Genomic DNA, 22,459 nt, shown 5'->3' with positions numbered 1-22,459 from the left:
TATATGCCCAGGAGAGGTATTGCTGGATCCTCTGGTAGTATTATGTCCAATTTTCTGAGGAACCGCCAAACTGATTTCCAGAGTGGTTGTACCAGCTTGCAATCCCACCAACAATGAAGGAGTGTTCCTCTTTCTCCACATCCTCGCCAGCATCTGCTGTCACCTGAATTTTTGATCTTAGCCATTCTGACTGGTGTGAGGTGGAATCTCAGGGTTGTTTTGATTTGCATTTCCCTGATGATTAAGGATGTTGAACATTTTTTCAGGTGCTTCTCTGCCATTCGGTATTCCTCAGGTGAGAATTCTTTGTTCAGTTCTGAGCCCCATTTTTTAACGGGGTTATTAGATTTTCTGGAGTCCACCTTCTTGAGTTCCTTATATATATATTGGATATTAGTCCCCTATCTGATTTAGGATAGGTAAAGATCCTTTCCCAATCTGTTGGTGGTCTTTTTGTCTTATTGACAGTGTCTTTTGCCTTGCAGAAGCTACAGATTCAATGCAATCCCCATCAAAATTCCAACTCAATTCTTCAACGAGTTGGAAAGGGCAATCTGCAAATTCATCTGGAACAACAAAAAACCTAGGATAGCCCTTGGTTTTTTTAAAGAGAAAAATCATGTTTTAGTAACTCATAACTTGTGAAGGTTGTTATATTGATGGAAATTACAAAGAATAACCATCTCTGCATTTTCCTTTTGCCCCTAGCTAAACATTCCCCCCCCCCCAAATGGATGTTTTGAGATTCAGAAGGGAGTTCTTGTATCATCACATAATGACCAAATAAATGCTATGTATAATCTTCATGACTGATAAATGAGTGGGTAGCAGGATTAACTGCAGAGTACAGGAGTGTTTGTTTTTCACACAACCCACAGAAGAGTATGCCCAGGAATGTTTGCACACTGTTTAGTTGACGCCATGGTAAAGTTATAGTAACCACAGTTGACAGAGCAAACACAGTGTGCTCTGAAGCCTTAACATATTGACATCTGCAAATAACCTTGTAAAGCACGAGCCTACTTTTCTAAATAAGGATTAATTAACACAAAGGTTCAGTAATTTTCTCACATGACTATTTACATGTCAAGACCTGTTCTCTTCTATATAATATTATTCTCTTATATTATAAAAACTGCCTTTCCCAACAAGGGCTGGACCAATGCCCCCCCAGCACATATGTAGCAGCTGTACATACAGCTCAGTCTTCGTGTGGTTCCCCCAGCAACTGGAGCAGGAGCTGCTCCTAAAGCTGATACCTGTCTGTGGAATCTTTTCCCTAATTGGGCTGCCTTCTCTGGCTTTAATGGGAGAGAATGCACCTAGCCCTGCAGAGACATGATGTGCCCAGGTCAGGGGATACCCAGGAGGGACCCAACCCTCTCAGATGAGAAGAGAAGGGAGTAGGGGAAGGGAGAACCAGGAGGGGGAGCAGAGATCAGAATGTGAAAGGAATGAATGAATTAATTAATGAGTTAATGAAGTTGACTGTAAAAACAAAGTAAAATAAAAATAAAATTTGAATCTCACTTCAACTACTATGGTGCAAATGAAATTCACATATACAACAAGTAGACTATAAGTTGGGAAAAACTTAATCAAAGAAACTATTTTGTGTGTTATGAATCCATTAATAGATTACTTCTTTTTTGGCTTTTATTAGTTGGTAGCTGCTGTGATGGTCCATTTTATCAACTTGATTGGGGTAGGAAATACACAGAGAAATAATATGTGTGGTTGTGACTACTGTTCAGAGAGAATTCACTGAAATAGGAGGACCTACACTAAGGATACTGTTAAAGGAAAGGGGGGGGGGAGGAACAAGCCAAGCTCACCCCACCTTCCCCATCCTAGCCCACCGTGGTGTAGATAGAACTGTTTCTCCACATCCCACTGTGATGGGATGAGTCCTATGAAACGAAGCCCATAATGTTTCCCCCATAATTGCTTTTGTTATCACAGAGTCACAAAACTAACTAATACACTCAATAGAGGTGAATGGCTTCTTTGAGCTCTCAGATTTATATAGCTGAAAAGCAAGATAACTACACTCTCTCTATCCACTTAGTTATTCCGTTGACCCAGTTTCTTCCCTGATCTAAATGTCTTGTAGCTCACCTCCTGCTTATAGCCTTAAGCTTCCATACCTAATGTTTCACACCACTGTGACCTTCCATTTCTGTCTTACCTATTGCTCACTATCTGCCTTCAGTTGACTAGTTCTAGTTAACCTAACCAAGCCTTTCCCCCATGGCCCTACTTAGGCACAGTCCATGTGTGGACAGTGTTTCTTTTGGACCAGCCTACCATGTGGTTGCAGGTCTCCTTTCTCAAAACTCAAGTGCTAGAGAGAGAACTAAGTCCAGCCATCAGTCTGTTCATCGTTCTGCAATAAATCAGTCTAGCTGTGTGAGAGACCTGGATACAGCAACCTGTTTTTCTGGATCATAATCCCTTGCCAATATAATCACTTCAAATATTTGATTAATTGTTTTGAACAGTTTGTTCTCAGAATCACAGAAGTCAATCTTTGTACTTTCTCCAAAACCCAATTTGTTTCTTTTTTAATTGTAGATAGTAAATGTAAGTAAAAATTATTTTAATCTCTCCGTGTGTGTGTGTGTGTGTGTGTGTGTGTGTGTGTGTATCTGAGAAGATAGGATTCAGATGGTAGAATGTGAACTATTGTATAAAATTATAGATCTTTTTATTTTATATGTATGCCTGCATGAATGTATGTACATCATGTGAATGGCTGGTGCCCATGGATTCCAGAAGACACAGTTAGATGCCCTGGAATTACAAACAGTACGGAGCCACCATGTAGGTACCAGGCTGAACCTAGGTTCTTTGCAAAAACAAGTCCTTTTTTTTTTTTTTTTACGTATTTTCCTCAATTACATTTCCAATGCTATCCCAAAAGTCCCCCATAGCGCCCCCCACTTCCTTACCCACCCATTCCCATTCTTTTGGCCCTGGCATTCCCCTGTATTGGGGCATATAAAGTTTGCAAGTCCAATGGGCCTCTCTTTCCATTGATGGCCGACTAGGCCATCTTTCGATACATATGCAGCTAGAGACAAGAGCTCCGGGGTTCTGGTTAGTACATCATGTTGTTCCAACAATAGGGTTGCAGATCCCTTTAGCTCCTTGGGTACTTTCTCTAGCTTCTCCATTGGGAGCCCTGTGATACATCCAATAGCTGACTGTGAACATCCACTCCTGTGTTTGCTAGGCCCCGGCTTGATGGTGTCTTTAGCCTTGCAGAAGCTTTGTAGTTTCATGAGGTCCCACTTGTCAATTCTTGATCTTACAGCACAAGCCATTACTGTTCTATTCAGGAATTTTTCCCCTGTGCCCATATCTTCAAGGCTTTCCCCCACTTTCTCCTCTATAAGTTTCAGTGTCTCTGGTTTTATGTGAAGTTCCTTGATCCACTTAGACTTGACCTTATTACAAGGAGATAGGCATGGATCGATTCGCATTCTTCTTCATGATAACAACCAGTTGTGCCAGCACCATTTGTTGAAAATGCTGTCTTTCTTCCACTGAATGGTTTTAGCTCCCTTGTCGAAGATCAAGTGACCATAGGTGTGTGGGTTCATTTCTGGGTCTTCAATTCTATTCCATTGGTCTACTTGTCTGTCACTATACCAGTACCATGCAGTTTTTATCACAATTGCTCTGTAATAAAGCTTTAGGTCAGGCATGGTAATTCCACCAGAGGTTCTTCTAGTCCCCCAAACTGCTTTGTGTTTGGGTAAGTACCATGAAAAACATCAAATAGAAAAATTGAGTAGTAAACAGTCCTATAGGAGCAGACAGAAATAATTACAGGAATTTCCATTTAACAGAACAAAGAAATCAAAACAAAACCTGTAAAAACCTATCCACTATATGTCCTTGTCAAGCTATTTATTTCTTAAGTTTGTTTGTGATGCCTAAAGCCCCAAGAAAGGGAAAAAGTGTTTATCTGGAGATGTCACTGTGAAGGTCTACTTCATAATTAAGATAATAGAGACAATAAAACTAAGTCATGAACACAGCCCTTTTTGACAAACTACCTGGCACAACCCTTGTGTGCCAGGCTGTCCAAACCAAGACTTACATAAGAAACCCACCTTATATGTACTAGACTAAGGTCCTTTTAGAGATGTTGCTTTCTGTAGACCACACAAGATTTAAATCCTTCTTTTCTATTCCTAGACCAAAGATAAGATATTTTTTTTTCTTCCAGACTGTTAATTATTCACTAGTGTAGAAGAGGTATGTGTGCAGCTCATTTAAGAATTCTCAGTCTCCTAGAAAACAATGGTTGTTTTATGTTAACTACATAATACATTCTGGAACATGGGCATAGACAGAGGGGGAGGAAAAAAGGCAAAGAGGGGGAGGGAAGGAAATGGCAATATGGAGTCAACTTTTTGCTTTTTGTTTTTGTTTGTGACATAATTTGACTTGACATATGCAAAGGAAGAAACAAGTGGGAAATGAAGTAAAAAAAAAAAAAAAAAAAACTGATTTCCTTGCAATCCTCACTAACTAGGCATAGCTTCCTGACAGATGATCAGCATCAGGGAGTGACTGCTTGGCAGAACTCAGCTTTCTCTTAGTCCTGCTCCATGCTTTGCCTTTGCACGTTTCTATGTATGATGGCTTCATTGTCTCCTGATGTGGATGCCTTCTTCTGTGTACCTAGGAAAGGGCTGGTGGCTACAGAAGACTTCAGTCAGTTGAGCAATTCTCTTGATTGTCAGTTAATTGGCAGACACACCAGGAAAGCATCACTTGGAGAAGAACTAGTTCCGTATGTAAAGGAGATATAATGACCGGAATTAGTGAGTAGGAAAGGAAAACCAGATAAAATCAACATATGGCCTGATAACCAAAACAGCCAATGCATTTGGTACCCACTCGGCATCCTGACCTGCCCATATGTGCTGCTGTGCTGAGTGGTTTACAGAACATTACCAATGGCTTCTTACCTTGTATTCTTGAAAGAAGAACCAAAATAATATAGTGCTTTAACATTTTTGTTGTTTACTGATTAAGTAAATTATTATGAAATAAAGATAACATAAAATGTTAAAGCTAGAATACCAATGAATGAACATGGAAGGTTAGGTGCTTTCCAAATAGAAGATGATTTAGAATGGCTGTAAATAACTTGCCCCATGGCTCAAATGTTTATTTAAGTCCATGCTTCTAGAAGGTTTGGGAACAGCTTGTTCTTTTTTTATCATCATAAACATTTCATCTGCCGATTCATTTATAATGTTAAGCTGTTTTCAAATCCTTTCACCCCCTTTTAAGTGGTTTAAAAACAAATTTTATCCCATGTCCCATCTGGTTAATATAAATTATGAATTAGCCAAAGCCAGAATCATTAACATTTTTATAGTACTGGGAACTAGGCTAGTACTATACAAGTGGCTGAGGTACAATAGGCAGATTCCCTATCCCTGTCTCTCCATCAAACTACAAGTTCCTTCTAAAGTGTTGTTTTCTTCTGTTTTATTAAAGAAAGTGGGGGGAAGAGGGAAGAGACTGGGATGTTGCTTGGTTCACAGAGTGCTTGTCTAACATGAATAAAGCTCTGGAGCAAATTCCTAGCACAGCATCAACCCCACTGTAGCACATACCTGCAACCCTAGTGTTAAGGAGTTTGGTAAGAGGACTTCTAATTCAAGGTCTTTCTATGATACATAGTGACATGAGTCCCCCATTTCAAAACAGGTGAAAATCAAGAGACAATGGTACTGCAGACTTATTATACACAATGCCTAGGTTAAGTCCCCTATGCCGAATAACCATTAAATATGTACAGAAGTGATTGGCTCTTTTAAAACACTGTTACCCCTCTGTTTCAGGTTCTTCAAGTTGTTTAGCCATAATTAGCAGGTGCCAGTGAAAGCAACTCAATATTTGATATTATATATATATCGGTTCTGTTTTCCTCTTAGTGGTTATCTTGCATCAAGAACAAAATATTGAAACAAAGAAAGTAAAATTTCTGATCTCAAAGATGTTGTGAAGATCTTGAAATGCATCTCTAAGTGTAAAAGACTTCTAAGGGTATTTTTTTAAAAACTTTTATAATCTTGCTGCTACAACATAAAAATTCTTCACTAACTGCTAAAGATAAAGTCTGTCTTTTACCAATGAAAGAGGAATCATGTTTGATGACAAAGACCAAACACACTGCCCAAAGCTGAGAAGTTACAGAAGAATAAACACAATATGTACATACCACTTTAGGTTAGCTGCACAGGCACTCTGGTAACTCTGATACATTTTTCACAGTTTGATCATATGCTTTTCCAAAATGACCTGTTTATTTATCTCATGGGGTTAGGGACATTGTCACACATATGGAGGTTAGGACATGAATTTTGGAAGCCATTTCTCTCCTTCCACCATGTGGGTCTCAGGCATCAAACCCAGGTCCTTGGGCTTGCCCACAAGTACCTTTCTGTTCTGATCCATCTCCTTTGCCCAGTCATGTGTTAGTTTTCTAAGAAACTAAAATATGTCATTGATTGGGAAACAATTTCCTCCCACTTAACCTAAACAAAAAAGTCAATGAATCTCTTCTTTTCATGGATGAAATTGAATAGTTGTGTATGGATGCATAGAGACAATATATTCCTTTAAATTGCAATGCATGGTGTTGTTAGACACATTTTTCTGCATAAAATCTGATTCTTTTTCTCCATGAATTTATTTATTCACTTTACATTCTGATCACAGCCCCCTTCCAAGTTCTGTCCTCACACAACTCTTCTGCCATCCCCCATTTCTCCTCTGAGAATGGGGAGCCCTACCCCAGGTACCAACCCACCCTGGTACCGCAAGTCACTACAGGACTAAGGACATCCTCTCCCACTAAGGTCGGACAAGGCAGACCAATTAGTGGAACAGGATTCACATACAGGCAAGAGAGTCAGGGACAGTACCTGCTCCAGTTGTTTGGGGACTCACATGAAGACCAAGCTGCATATCTGCTACATATGTGTGATGGGGGGGGGGGCTCTTGGTCCAGCCCATGTATGCCATTTGGTTGATGGTTTAGTATCTGAGAGCCTCTAAGCATCCAGGTTAGTTGACTCTGTTGGTCTTCCTGTGGCATTTTTATCTCCTCTGTTACCTTTAATCCTTCCTCCAACTCTTTCATAAGACTCCCCAAACTCTATTGTTTGGCTGTAGGTCCCTGCATCTGATTAAGTCAGTTGCAAGGTGGAGCTTCTCAGAGGACAGTTATGCTAAACTTCTGTCTACAAGCAGAAAAGAGTTATCATAGTATCATAATAGTGTCAAGAATTGATTCTTGCCTATGACATGGGTCTCAAGTTGGGCTGGTCATTACTCGGTCATTCCCTCATTCTCTGCTCTACATTTGTTCGTGCACTTCTTGTAGGCAGGACAAATTTTGGATCAAATGCTTTGTAGGTAGGTTGATGTCTTTAACCCTCCACTGGGAATCTTGCCTCAGAACAGGAGGTGGCCACTTCAGGCTCCAATTTACACATTGCTAGGAGTCTCATTAAGAATCATCTTCATACTGATCCTGCCAAAACTAGTCTGCTCAGGTGAGAGTGTGGACTACAGAAGCTAACAACTTCTGGGACAGGCAGAAGCCACAGAGCTTTTGAGGCAGACCCCGTTTCGGGCTCCAGACATCTGGGCACCTTCCCTGCCAGAGGAGAGGTGTCCGCTCCAACCAGGAGGGATTTCCCTGAGCAACTGGGGGAGCCATCTTGGTTCCCTGATCCCACCAAGACTAGTCTGTGCAGGTGAGAGTGTGGACTACAGAAGCTAACAGCTTCTGGGACAGGCCCTGTTTCGGGACGTCATCTTCTGCCAGGAGGCAGGTCCAAATGCCAGATATCTGTGCACCTTCCCTGCAAGAGGAGAGCTTGCCTGCAGAGACTACTCTAAGAAATATGGAAACATAGATGTGAGCATCAGCAACAGAATACAAGAGATGGAAGAGAGAATTTCAGGTGCAGAAGATTCCATGGAGAACATCGGCACAACAACAAAAGAAAATACAAAATGCAAAAAGATCCTAACTCAAAACATTCAGGAAAGCCAGGACACAATGAGAAGACCAGGCTACTATACCAACCCAAACTTTCAATTACCATAGATCAAGAAAACAAAGTATCCCATGACAAAACCAAATTCACACATTATCTTTCCATGAATCCAGCCCTTCAAATGATAATAACAGGAAAAAAAAATACAAGGATAGAAACCATGTCCTAGAAAAAACAAGAAAGTAATTTTTCAACAAATATAAAAGAAGACAGCCACAAGAACAGAATGCCAACTCTAACAACAAAAATAATAGGACAACAATTACTTTTGCTTGATATCTCTTAATATCAATGGACTCAACTCCCCGATAAAAAGACATAGACTAACAAACTGGCTACACAAACAGGACCCAACATTTTGCTGCTTACAGGAAACTCATCTCAGAGAAAAAGATAGACACTACCTCAGAATGAAAGGCTGGAAAACAATTTTCCAAGCAAATGGTAGGAAGAAACAAGCTGGAGTAGCCATTCTAATATCTGATAAGATTGACTTCCAACCCAAAGTCATTAAAAAAGACAGGGAGGGACACTTCATACTCATCTAAGGTAAAATCCTCCAAAAGGAACTATCAATCCTGAATATCTATGCTCCAAATACAAAGGCAGCCACATTCATTAAAGAAACTTTAGTAAATCTCAAAGCACACATTGCACCTCACACAATAATAGTGGGAGACTTCAACACACCACTTTCACCAATGGACAGATCATGGAAACAGAAACTAAACAGGGACACAGAGAAACTAAGAGAAATTATGAATCAAATGGATCTGACAGATATCTACAGAACATTCTATCCTAAAACAAAAGGATATACCTTCTTCTCAGCACCTCATGGTACCTTCTCCAAAATTGACCACATAATTGGTCACAAAACAGTCCTCAACAGATACAAAAATATTGAAATTGTCCCATGCATCCTATCAGATCACCATGGACTAAGGCTGATCTTCAATAACAAAATAAATAATAGAAAGCCAACCTTCACGTGGAAACTGAACAACACTCTTCTCAATGATACCTTGGTCAAGGAAGGAATAAAGAAAGAAATTAAGGAATTTTTAGAGTTCAATGAAAATGAAGCCACAACATACCCAAACTTATAGGAAGCAATGAAAGCATTTCTAAGAGGAAAACTCATAGCTCTGAGTGCCTCCAAAAGGAAACTAGAGAGAGCACACATTAGCAGCTTGACAACATACCTAAAAGCTCTAGAACAAAAGGAAGCAAATTCACCCAAGAGGAGTAGACAGCAGGAAATAATCAAACTCAGGGGCGAAATCAACCAAGTGGAAACAAGAAAAACTATTCAAAGAATCAACCAATCAAGGAGCTGGTTCTTTGAGAAAATCAACAAGATAGATAAACCCTTAGCCAGACTCACTAGAGGGCACAGGGAAAGCATCCTAATTAACAAAATCAGAAATAAAAAAGGAGACATAACAACAGATCCTGAAGACATTCAAAACACCATCAGATCCTTCTACCAAAGGCTATACTCAACAAAACTGGAGAACCTGGATGAAATGGAGAAGTTCCTAGACAGATACCAGGTACCAAAGTTGAATCAAGATCAGGTTAATGATCTAAACAGCCCTATATCCCCCAAAGAAATAGAAGCAGTCATTAATAGTCTCCCAACTAAAAAAAGCCCAGGACCAGATGGGTTTAGTGCAGAGTTCTATCAGACCTTCAAAGAAGATCTAATCCCAGTTCTTCACAAACTATTCCACAAAATAGAAACAGAAGGTACTCTACCCAACTCATTCTATGAAGCCACAATTACTCTGATACCTAAACCACAAAAAGACCCAACAAAGATAGAAAACTTCAGACCAATATCCCTTATGAATATTGATGCAAAAATCCTCAATAAAGTTCTTGCTAACCGAATCCAAGAACACATCAAAACAATCATCCATCCTGACCAAGTAGGTTTCATCCCAGGGATGCAGGGATGGTTCAGTATACGGAAATCCATCAATGTAATTCAGTATATAAACAAACTCAAAGACAAAAACTACATGGTCATCTCGTTAGATGCGGAAAAAGCATTTGACAAGATCCAACACCCATTCATGATAAAAGTCTTGGAAAGATCAGGAATTCAAGGCCCATACCTAAACATGATAAAAGCAATCTACAGCAAACCAGTAGCCAACATCAAAGTAAATGGTGAGAAGCTTGAAGCAATCCCTCTAAAATCAGGGACTAGACAAGGCTGTCCACTTTCTCCATACCTATTCAACATTGTACTTGAAGTCCTAGCCAGAGCAATTCGACAACAAAAGGAGATCAAAGGGATACAAATTGGAAAAGATGAAGTCAAAATATCACTCTTTGCAGATGATATGATAGTATATATAAGGGACCCTAAAAATTCCACCAGAGAACTCCTAAGCCTGATAAACAGCTTCAGTGAAGTAGCTGGATATAAAATTAACTCAAACAAATCAATGGCCTTTCTCTACACAAAGAATAAACAGGCTGTGAAAGAAATTAGGGAAACAACACCCTTCTCAATAGTCACAAATAATATAAAATATCTTGGCGTGACTCTAATTAAGGAAGTGAAAGATCTGTATAATAAAAACTTCAAGTCTCTGAAGAAAGAAATTATAGAAGATCTCAGAAGATGGAAAGATCTCCCATGCTCATGGATTGGCAGGATCAACATTGTAAAAATGGCTATCTTGCCAAAAGCAATCTACAGATTCAATGCAATCCCCATCAAAATTCCAAATCAATTCTTCAACGAATTAGAAAGTGCAATCTGCAAATTCATCTGGAATAACAAAAAACCTAGGATAGCAAAAACTCTTCTCAAGGATAAAAGAACCTCTGGTGGAATCACCATGCCGGAGCTAAAGCTCTACTACAGAGCAATTGTGATAAAAACTGCATGGTACTGGTATAGTGACAGACAAATAGACCAATGGAATAGAATTGAAGACCCAGAAATGAACCCACACACCTACGGTCACTTGATCTTCGACAAGGGAGCTAAAAACATCCAGTGGAAGAAAGACAGCATTTTCAACAAATGGTGCTGGCACAACTGGTTGTTTATATGTAGAAGAATGCAAATTGATCCATTCCTATCTCCTTGTACTAAGGTCAAGTCTAAGTGGATCAAGGAACTTCACATAAAACCAGAGACACTGAAACTTATAGAGGAGAAAGTGGGGAAAAGCCTTGAAGATATGGGCACAGGGGAAAAATTCCTGAATAGAACAGTAATGGCTTGTGCTGTAAGATCGAGAACTGACAAGTGGGACCTCATGAAACTACAAAGCTTCTGCAAGGCTAAAGACACCATCAATAAGACAAAAAAACCACCAACAGATTGGGAAAGGATCTTCACCTATCCTAAATCAGATAAGGGACTAATATCCAATATATATAAAGAACTCAAGAAGGTGGACTCCAGAAAGTCAAATAACCCCATTTAAAAAATGGGGCTCAGAACTGAACAAAGAATTCTCACCTGAGGAATACCGAATGGCAGAGAAACACCTGAAAAAATGTTCAACATCCTTAATCATCAGGGAAATGCAAATCAAAACAACCCTGAGATTCCACCTCACACCAGTCAGAATGGCTAAGATCAAAAATTCAGGAGACAGCAGATGCTGGCGAGGATGTGGAGAAAGAGGAACACTCCTCCATTGTTGGTGGGATTGCAAGCTTGTACAACCACTCTGGAAATCAGTCTGGCGGTTCCTCAGAAAATTGGACATAGTACTACCGGAGGATCCAGCAATACCTCTCCTGGGCATATATCCAGAAGATGTCCCAACCGGTAAAAAGGACACATGCTCCACTATGTTCATAGCAGCCCTATTTATAATAGCCAGAAGCTGGAAAGAACCCAGATGTCCCTCAACAGAGGAATGGATACAGAAATTATGGTACATTTACACAATGGAGTACTACTCAGCTATTAAAAAGAATGAATTTATGGAATTCCTAGCCAAATGGATGGACCTGGAGGGCATCATCTTGAGTGAAGTAACACAATCACAAAAGAACTCACACAATATGTATTCACTGATAAGTGGATATTAGCCAAAAACTTAGGATACCCAAGATATAAGATACAATTTGCTAAACGCATGAAACTCAAGAAGAATGAAGACCAAAGTGTGGACACTGTGCCCCTTCTTAGAATTGGGAACAAAACACCCAGGGAAGGAGTTACAGAGACAAAGTTCGTAGCTGTGATGAAAGGATGGACCATTTAGAGACTGCCGTATCCAGGGATCCATCCCATAATCAGCTTCTACACGCTGACACCATCGCATACACTAGCAAGATTTTGCTGAAAGGACCCAAATATAGCTGTCTCTTGTGAGATGATGCCGGGGCCTAGCAAACACAGGAGTGGATGTTCACAGTCAGCTATTGGATGTATCACAGGGCTCCCAATGGAGAAGCTAGAGAAAGTACCCAAGGAGCTAAAGGGATCTGCAACCCTATTGTTGGAACAACATGATGTACTAACCAGAACCCCGGAGCTCTTGTCTCTAGCTGCATATGTATCGAAAGATGACCTAGTCGGCCATCAATGGAAAGAGAGGCCCATTGGACTTGCAAACTTTATATGCCCCAATATAGGGGAATGTCAGGGCCAAAGAATGGGAATGGGTGGGTAGGGAAGTGGGGGGCGCTATGGGGGACTTTTGGGATAGCATTGGAAATGTAATTGAGGAAAATATGTAATAAAAATATTAAAAATTAAAAAAAAAGAAAAGGGAGACATAACAACAGACACTGAAGAAATCCAAAACACCATCAGCTCCTTCTACAAAAGGCTATACTAAACAAAACTGGAAAACCTGGATGAAATGGACAAATTTCTAGACAGATACCAGGTACCAAAGGATCAGGTTAATGATCTAAACAGTCCTATATCCCCTAAAGAAATAGAAGCAGTCATTAAGTGTCTCCCAACCGAAAAAAAGCCCAGGAGCAGATAGGCTTAGTGCTGAGTTCTATCAGACCTTCAAAGAAGATCTAATTCCAGTTCTTCACAAACTATTCCACAAAATAGAAGCAGTAGGTACTCTACCCAATTCATTCTATGAAGCCACAATTACTCTGATATTTAAACCACAGAAAGACCCAACAAAGATAGAGAACTTCAGACCAATTTCACTTATGAATTTCGATGCAAAAATACTCAGTAAAATTCTGGCTAACCGAATCCAAGAACACATCAAAACAATCATCCATCCTGACCAATTAGGTTTCATCCCAGGGATGCAGGGATGGTTCAATGTACAGAAATCCATCAATGTAATCCATTATATAAACAAAGTCAAAGAGAAAAACAGCATGATCATCTCATTAGATGAGAAAAAGCATTTGACAAATTCCAACACCCATTCATGATAAGAGTCTTGGAAAGATCAGGAATTCAAGGCCCATACCTAAACATGATAAAAACAATGTACAGCAAACCAGTAGCCAACATCAAAGTAAATGGTGAGAAGCTGGAAGCAGTCCCACTAAAATCAGGAACTAGACAAAGTTGCCCACTTTCTCCATACCTATTCAACATTGTACTTGAAGTCCTAGCCAGAGCAATTGAACAACAAAAGGAGATCAAAGGGAAACAAATTGGAAAGGAAGAAGTCAAAATATCACTTTTTGCAGATGATATGATAGTATATATATGTGACCCTAAAAATTCCACCAGAGAACTCCGAAACCTGATGAATAGCTTCAATGAAGTAGCTGGATATAAAATTAACTCAAACAAGTCAATGGCCTTTCTCTACACAAAGGATTAAAGGGCTGAGAAAGAAATTAGGGAAACAAGACCCTTCTCAATAGTCACAAATAATATAAAATACCTCGAAGTGACTCTAACTAAGGAAGTGAAAGATCTGTATGATAAGAACTTCAAGTGTCTGAAGAAAGAAATTAAAGAAGATCTCAGAAGATGGAAAGATCTCCCATGCTCATGGATTGGCAGGATCAATATAGTAAAAATGGCTATCTTGCCAAAAGCAATCTACAGATTCAATGCAATCCCCATCAAAATTCCAACTCAATTCTTCAACGAATTAGAAAGGGCAATCTGCAAATTCATCTGGAAGAACAAAAAACCTACGATAGCAAAAACTCTTCTCAAGGATAAAAGAACCTCTGGTGGAATCACCATGCCTGACCTAAAGCTTTACTACAGAGCAATTGTGATAAAAACTGCATGGTACTGGTATAGTGACAGACAAGTAGACCAATGGAATAGAATTGAAGACCCAGAAATGAACCCACACACCTATGGTCACTTGATCTTTGACAAGGGAGCTAAAACCATCCAGTGGAAAAAAGACAGCATTTTCAATAAATGGTGCTGGCACAACTGGAGGTTATCATGTAGAAGAATGTGAATTGATCCATTCCTATTTCCTTGTACTAATTTTAAGTCTAAGTGGATCAAGGTATTCCACATAAAACCAGAGACAGTGAAACTTATAGTTGAGAAAGTGGGGAAAAGCCTCAAAGATATGGGCACAGGGGAAACATTCCTGAATTGAACAGCAATGGCTTGTGCTGTAAGATCGAGAATCAACATATGGGACCTCATAAAATTGCAAAGCTTCTGTAAGTCAAACGACACCGTCAATAAGAAAAAGGCCACCAACAGATTGGGAAAGGATCTTTACCTATCCTAAATCAGATAGGGGACTAATATCCTATTTATAAAAAGAACTCAAGAAGGTGGACTCCAGAAAATCAAATAACCCCATTAAAAAATGGGGCTCAGAACTAAACAAAGAATTCTCACCTGAGGAATACCGAATGGCTGAGAAGCACCTGAAAAAATGTTCAACATCCTTAATCATCTGAGATATGCAAATCAAAACAAACCTGAAATTTCACCTCACACAAGTCAGAATGGCTAAGATCAAAAATTCAGGTACAGGCAGATGCTGGCTAGGATGTGGAGAAAGAGGAACACTCCTCCATTGTTGGTGGGATTGCAAGTTTGTACAACCACTCTGGAAATCAGTCTGGCGGTTCCTCAGAAAATTGGACATAGTACTACTGGAGGATCCCACAATACCTCTCCTGAGCATATACCCAGAAGATGTCCCAACTGGTAAGAAGGACACATGCTCCACTATGTTCATAGCAGCCTTATTTATAATAGCCAGAAGCTGGAAAGAACCCAGATGTCCCTCAATAGAGGAATGGATACAGAAAATGTGGCACATTTACACAATGGAGTACTACTCAGCTATTAAAACGAATGAATTTATGAAATTCCTAGGCAAATGGATGGACCTGGAAGGCATCATCCTGAGTGAGATAACCCAATCACAAGAGAACTCACATGATATGTACTCACTGACAAGTGGATATTAGCCCTGAAACTTAGAATACCCAAGATATAAGATACAATTTGCAAAGCACATAAACTCAAGAAGAACGAAGACCAAAGTGTGGACACTTTGCCCCTTCTTAGAATTGGGAACAAAACACCCATGGAAGAAGTTACAGAGACAAAGTTTAGAGCTTAGAAGAAAGGATCAACCATCTAGAGACTGCCATACCCGGGGATCCATCCCATAATCAGCCTCCAAACGCTGACACCATTGCATACACTAACAAGAATTTGCTGAAAGGACCCTGATATAGCTGTCTCTTGTGAGGCTATGCAGGGGCCTAGCAAACACAGAAGTAGATGCTCGCAGTCAGCTATTGGATGGATCACAGGGCCCCCAATGGAGGAGCTAGAGAAAGTACCCAAGGACCTAAGAGATCTGCAACCCTATAGGTGGAACAATAATATGAACTAACCAGTACCCCCCTGGAGCTTGTGTCTCTAGCTGCATATGTATCAGAAGATTGCCACTTGGCCATCAGTGGAAAGAGAGGCCCATTGGTCTTGCAAACTTTATATGCCTCAGTACAGGGGAACACCAGGGTCAAGAAGTGGGAGGGTTGGGTAGGGGAGTGGGGGTGAGGGTACGGGGGACTTTTGGGATAGCATTGGAAATGTAAATGAAGAAAATACCTAATTAAAAAAAATTGTAAGAAAAAAAAAAGAATCATCTTCATAGACTCCCTATAGCTATCTTCATCCCTGGTCTTTTGCACATGAATACCCTGCCCTACCCCTTCTATTTCCATTCACTCGCTGGGCTGACTTTACACACAGCTGATCTGCCACAACCCCCACTCCATTCCACTCCCCATCTCCACTCCCACCCAGTTCTCTCCCTCCATACATCTGGACAACTATTTTATTTCCTCTTCTCAGTAAGAGTCAAATATCTTCCTTGAGGCCTATTGTAATTTAGCTTCTATAGATCTAAAGGTTGTAGAATGGATATGTACTTTATGGCTAATATACTATCCATGTCCTTTTGAGTCTGGGTTATCGAACTCAGAATAATATTTTCTAATTCTAACCATTTGTCTGCAAATTTAATGTCTTTGTTTGAATAGCTAGTTTCATAGTGTAAATGAACGACATTTTCTTTGTCAATTCTTCCATTGGAACATCTGGAATGTTTCCAGTTATGGGCTATTATTAAGATGCTATAAACATAGAAGAGCAAGTGTCTTTTGGGGATGGTGGAGCATCTTTTGGGTATATACCCAGGAGTGACATAGAACTATTACCAATTTTCTGAGAAAGCACCATATTGATTTTTAGAGTGGCTGAACAAGTTAGAACTTCCACCAGCATTGGAGGTTTCCCTTCCTCCTTAACCTCACCAGCATGTGCTGTCACTTGAGTGTCTGATCTTAGCTATTTTTGTGAGTGTAAAGTGGAATCTCAGAGTCATTTTGACTTGCATTTCCCTAATAAGCATTTTTTAAACTATTTCTTAGGCATTAGAGATTCCTTTGTGGTGAATTCTTTGTATAGATCTATACCAAATTTTTTAATTGGATTGTTGGTGTCTAACTTCTTGAGTTCTTTATTTATTTTTAATATTAGCTCTCTGACAGATGTAGGGTTGGTGAAAACATTTTCCCATTCTGTAGGCTGCCATTTTGTTCTATTGACGTTGTCCTTTGTCCTACAGTAGCTTTTCAGTTTCATGAGGTCCCATTTATTACTTGTAGATTTTAGTGCTTTTGCTTTTGGTATTCTGTTCAGAAAATTGTCTCCTGTGCCAATGCATTAAAGGCTATTCCCGGCTTTCTCTTATATCACATTCATTGTTTCTGGTTTTGTTTTGAGAATTTTGATCTACATGGACTTGACTTTTGTGCAGAGTTCTAGATATGGATCTATTTGCATTCTTCTAACTGTAGACATCATTAGACCAACATCATTTATTAGAGATTCTTCCTTTTTATCTATTTCATAATTCTGACTTCTTTGTCAAAAATTAGGTATCCATAGGTATATGTATTTACATATGAGTTTTTGTTTCAATTCCATGGATCATGTGGCATAAAGCCAGTATCATGTGATTTGTATTACTATAGCTCTGTCATAGAATTTAAAATCAGGGATGATGATTCCCCCAAGAAGTTCTTTTATTGTTAAGAATTGTTTTAGCTATCCTGAGTTTTTTTTGTTTTTCCATATGAGGTGATAATTGTTCTTTCAAGGTCTGTTGAAATGTTGTGCAGAAATATTGATAAAAATGGCACTGAATCAATTGATTGCTTTTGGTAAAATGGTGATTTTTAATATGTTAATCCTACCAATCTACAAGCATGGGAGATCTTTCTATCTTCTGATATTTTCATCAATTTCTTTCTTGAGAGACTTGAAGTTCTTATCATAGAGGTCTTTCACTTGCTTGGTTAGAGTTACACCAAGATATCTTATACTATTTGTGGCTATTATGAAGGATGTTGTTTCCCTGATTTCTTTATCATTCCATTTATCATTTGTATAAAGGAGGGCTACAGATTTCTTTGAATTAATTTTGTATCTAGTGACTTTGCTGAAGGTATTTGTCAGCTGTAGGAGTTTTCTGGTAGAATTTTTGTGGTCACTTACTGTATATTGTCATATCTTCTACAAAGAGTGATACTTTCTTCCTTTCCAATCTGTATCCCCTGGATCTCCTTTAGTTGTCTTACTGCTTTAGCTAGCATTTCAAGTGCTATACTGAAGAGATACAGGGAGAGTTGACAGACTTGTACCTAATTTTAGTAGAAATGATTTAAGTTTCTCTTGATTTAATTTGATGTTGGCTATTGGCTTGTTGTATATTACCTTTGTAGTGTTTAGGTATGTGGCTTGTATCCCTATCTCCACAAGACTTTTAACATGAAGCTGTATTGGATTTTGCCAAAGGCATTTAATTAATTGGTTTCAGCCCTGAGTTTATTTTCTCCTGTCTACTTCTCTTGAGTGTTTTTTCCTCCTCCTCCTCCTCCTCCTCCTCCTCCTCCTCCTCCTCCTCCTCCTTCTTCTTCTTCTTCTTTTTTCTAGAGCATTTTGGTATGCTGTTAATTGCTAGTATGAGATCTCTCCAATTTCTTTATGAAGGCGCTTAGTGCTATGAACTTACCTCTTACTTAGCAGAGCTTTCATTGTGTCTCATAAATTCGGGTATGTTGTGCCTTCATTTGCACTGAATTCACAAAAGTCTTTAATTACTTTCTATATTTCTTCTTTGACACAGTGGTTACTGGGTAGAGCATTGATCAGTTTCCATGGGTTTGTAGGCTTTCTGTTGTTGAAGCCCAGCATTAATCCATGGTGGTCTGAGAAGATGCAAGGGGTTATTTCAATCTTCTTTTATCTTTTGAGGCTTACTTTGTGACTGAGTATATGGTCAATTTAAGAGAAGGTTCCATGAAGTGCTAAGAAGAAAGTATATTCTTTTTGTTTGGGTAAAAAGTTCTGTAGATATGTTAGATCTGTTTGTTTCACAACATCTACTAGTTTCATTATTTCTCTGTTTAGTTTCTGTTTCAATGACATGTCCATATGTAAGTGGTATGTTGATATCTACTACTATTTATCTGTGGAGTTCAAGTGTGATTTAAGCTTTATTAGTGTTTCTTTTATGAATGTGGGTGTCCTTGCATTTGCGGTATAGATGTTCAGAACTGAGATATTATCTTGATGTTTTTTTTTTCCTTTGATGAGTATAAAGTATACTTCCCCATCTCTTTTGATTACTTTTGGTTGAAAGTTTATCTTATAACGTATTAGAATGGCTACTTCAGTTTGATTCTTGGTCCATTTGCTTGTAAACCTTTTTTCCAGCCCTTTACTCTAAGGTAATAACTATCTTGGTTGCTGAGGTGTATTTGTTTGTATGCTAGAATGATGAATCCTGTTTATATATCCAGTCTTCTAGTTTGTTAGGCTATATCTTTGGTGGGTGGGCAGGAGGTGTTGAATCCATTGATGTTGAGAGACATCAATGACCTATGATTGTTAGTTCATGTTATTTTGATGATGTTGTTGTTGTTAGTGGTGGTGTTGGTGTTGGTGTGTGTGTGTGGTTTTGCTGATGTGAAATTATTCAGTTCTCATATTTTCTCATAGTTACCCTCATTGTGTTGAACTTTTCCTTCTAGTATCCTCTGTAGGGCTGGGTTAAGTGGAAAGATATTGTATAAATTTGGTTTTGTCTTAGAATATCTTCTTTTCTCCATCATAGTAATTGAAAATTTGCTGGGTATAATAGTTTGGACTGACATCTTTAGTCTCTTGGGGTCTTCAGGATATGGAAAAAGGAAGTTCTTGCTTTTTGCTTGCTTCCCTTGTCTCTTGCTGGCAAGTTAGTCTCTAATTAGTATTAGAGCCTACTTCTTGAGTGGGGTTGGAATGATAGATTCTAGCATATGACTGAAGACCACCTGAGACATCCACCCTCATGGACTGAAAATATGTTGAGTTCTTGGACATTTCATCAGGAAATAAACATTGTTAAAATGGTTGGACAACAGCCTTATGTGGTTTTATGAACCACTCCCCATCCATTCTGGAATGTAGACTGGCCTGATTTTATGCTGTTGTGCAGGCATCTCAGCTGCTATGAGTCCATGAGTACATCTGTCATGTCACATCTACAAAAGAATCTTTTACATCAGTCCTACCCAGTCCCTGATTCTTACAATCTCTCCACCATCTCTTCCATAATGTTCTCTAAATCTTCTGGAGTGGAGGAATGTTGATATAGGTGCCCCTTTTATGAGAGAGGATTCAACAAACACTAGTTCCCTATACCTATGAACCTCTGTATTAAGCACAGCCCACTGCAAAAGCAGTTTTTCTTGTTAGAACTGATACTACCCATATTTCTGTGTGCATAAGATAGAAAAGAAAACTTATCTTAAAAAAGACTAGAATATAAAACATTTTCCATATGGGGGGGGAGCTAAAACTGGGTCTGGGTAAAACCCAAACTGTGCTGTTTTTCTCATCTGCATTCCCATCTCTGCTCTGAGATGTCAGCTTCAGTTTTGGTCCAATATCTCTTACACAGGCTGAGCCATTAGACAAGAGTTCCCATCATATATTTCTCATGGCCCTCAAATTGACAAAAAGTAGTTCTGCTCTCTAAAATTCAGTTTTGAGAATTCTCAAAAGAGAACTCTGAGTGTCCTCAATTAAGGGTCAGGGAGGTGAGCAGGAAAGTCATCAGGAATTCACTACAAGAAGAATCTGAGATGTTTATTTTTATTTTTTTATTTTTTATTTTTTGCATTCATCTTCTCTGATACTGGACAGGATTATGTGGTCATTAAAAGACCATGCAGCCCATGAGGAAATGAATGCCCACTCTGTGTCCAGCACAAGGTGCCAGCTCAGAATTCTTCATAAATATACCCTTCTGAGTCTGTTTTACTGTGAAGCAAGCATAACAAAGTCCATCATGGAAGAGAAAAGATTTTTAAAGAGACTAGCATGTAATAGGATTCAATAAGCCTAAAGCAATATCCCTTGAATATTTACATATTATAAAAAATATTTGTCTGGCTTTATGTCCTTTTCAGCATTTGTTTGCGTTTATCTTCCATTTAGGTTCCAATATTCCCAGAGAGAAAGGAGAGTCTTATTTCTCTTATGCATGGTATGGTATATTACCCAGCACATTGGAAGAGAGTAAATATTTGTTGAAAGAGTAGCTTCAAGTGTGCTCACTAACATGTGCTAGTTTTCATTTGTGGACAATTAGTACTTTGAGGGAAATGAACAGTCCTTTCTTATATTCAAGCAAAGGTAAGCTTTTGTCAACTACTTTGTGAAGAAAAAGTTCTTCTTCTCTCAAAACGTAACAAAAGACTTTTGTGGTTAGTAATGTAGGAAATAACTAAAGAATGAAGAGAACAAAATTCTCTTTTGCCTTAAAGAATTGAATATGAACTTGTTGATGTAGTTATTTAGGCTTTGGATATATGTTCTGTATAGTTAACTCCACATGTTCTCCATATGTGGAAATAATAAACATCTTTAAAGTTGGCTCACTCCCGTCCCCATCTTTCCTTCAGATCCATACCCATGATGCAAGCAGAGACTCTTCATGTGCATTTAATTACATGAAAATTGCTTGTGTATTTCTGTCTATTAATTGCAGCACTCTAAAATTTATGAACTATTTCCTCCTCCACCCCATTTGCCATATTCTCACAATATTACTTACACAATCCTGATTTAGCATAACCAAATCGAGGAAACATTAAAATGCACAAGTAAGGGGTTTTAACCACATGAATTTTCAGGATTTTAGGTATGAAAATTCTTATTTCTCAAAATTAAAAACAACTTAAAGAACTCATATTTTAAGTTAAACCTGATGGTCTCCAAAACCCAAAGAAATGTCTCTGATATGGCCTATTTTAACCTTAAGGGCTTAAAATAAGTTGGATTTGTGTCTTAGTTAAGGTTTCTATTCCTGTGATGAAACACAATAACTAAAAAGCCAGTTGGAGAGAAAAGGGTTTATTCTGCTTACATATCCACATTTCTGTTCATTAGTGAAGGAAGTCAGGCAGGAACTCTAATAGGGTAGGATTTTGGAGACAGGAGCTGATGCAGAGACCATGGAATGGTGCTGCTTTCTGGCTTGTTTTACATGCTTTGTCCAGCCTGCTTTCTTATAGAACCCAGGACTATCATCCCAGGGATGGCACTGATCACAATATGCTGGATCCTCCCTCACTGATCACTAATTGAGAGAATGCCTTACAGCTAGATCTCATGGAGGCATTCCCTCACCTGAGGTTCTTACCACTCTGATGACTCTAGTTTGTGTCAAGTTGACCCACAACCATCTGGTACAAGTTGTCTATCTGTTTGTTTTGTTGTTAGAGACTAAATCTAAAATTTGTCATGATAGACAAGGACTCTATGCTGAGTTATATCTCTGTCCATTAAACCATGCTTTCCTTTACTACTGTAATGAGTTCAC

Source organism: Mus caroli, unplaced genomic scaffold (genome assembly GCF_978045245.1).
Source record: "Mus caroli unplaced genomic scaffold, Mus_caroli_1 scaffold_3, whole genome shotgun sequence".
In the NCBI taxonomy this organism is placed as follows: Eukaryota; Metazoa; Chordata; class Mammalia; order Rodentia; family Muridae; genus Mus; species Mus caroli.
Note: the sequence above shows the minus strand (reverse complement) of the source record.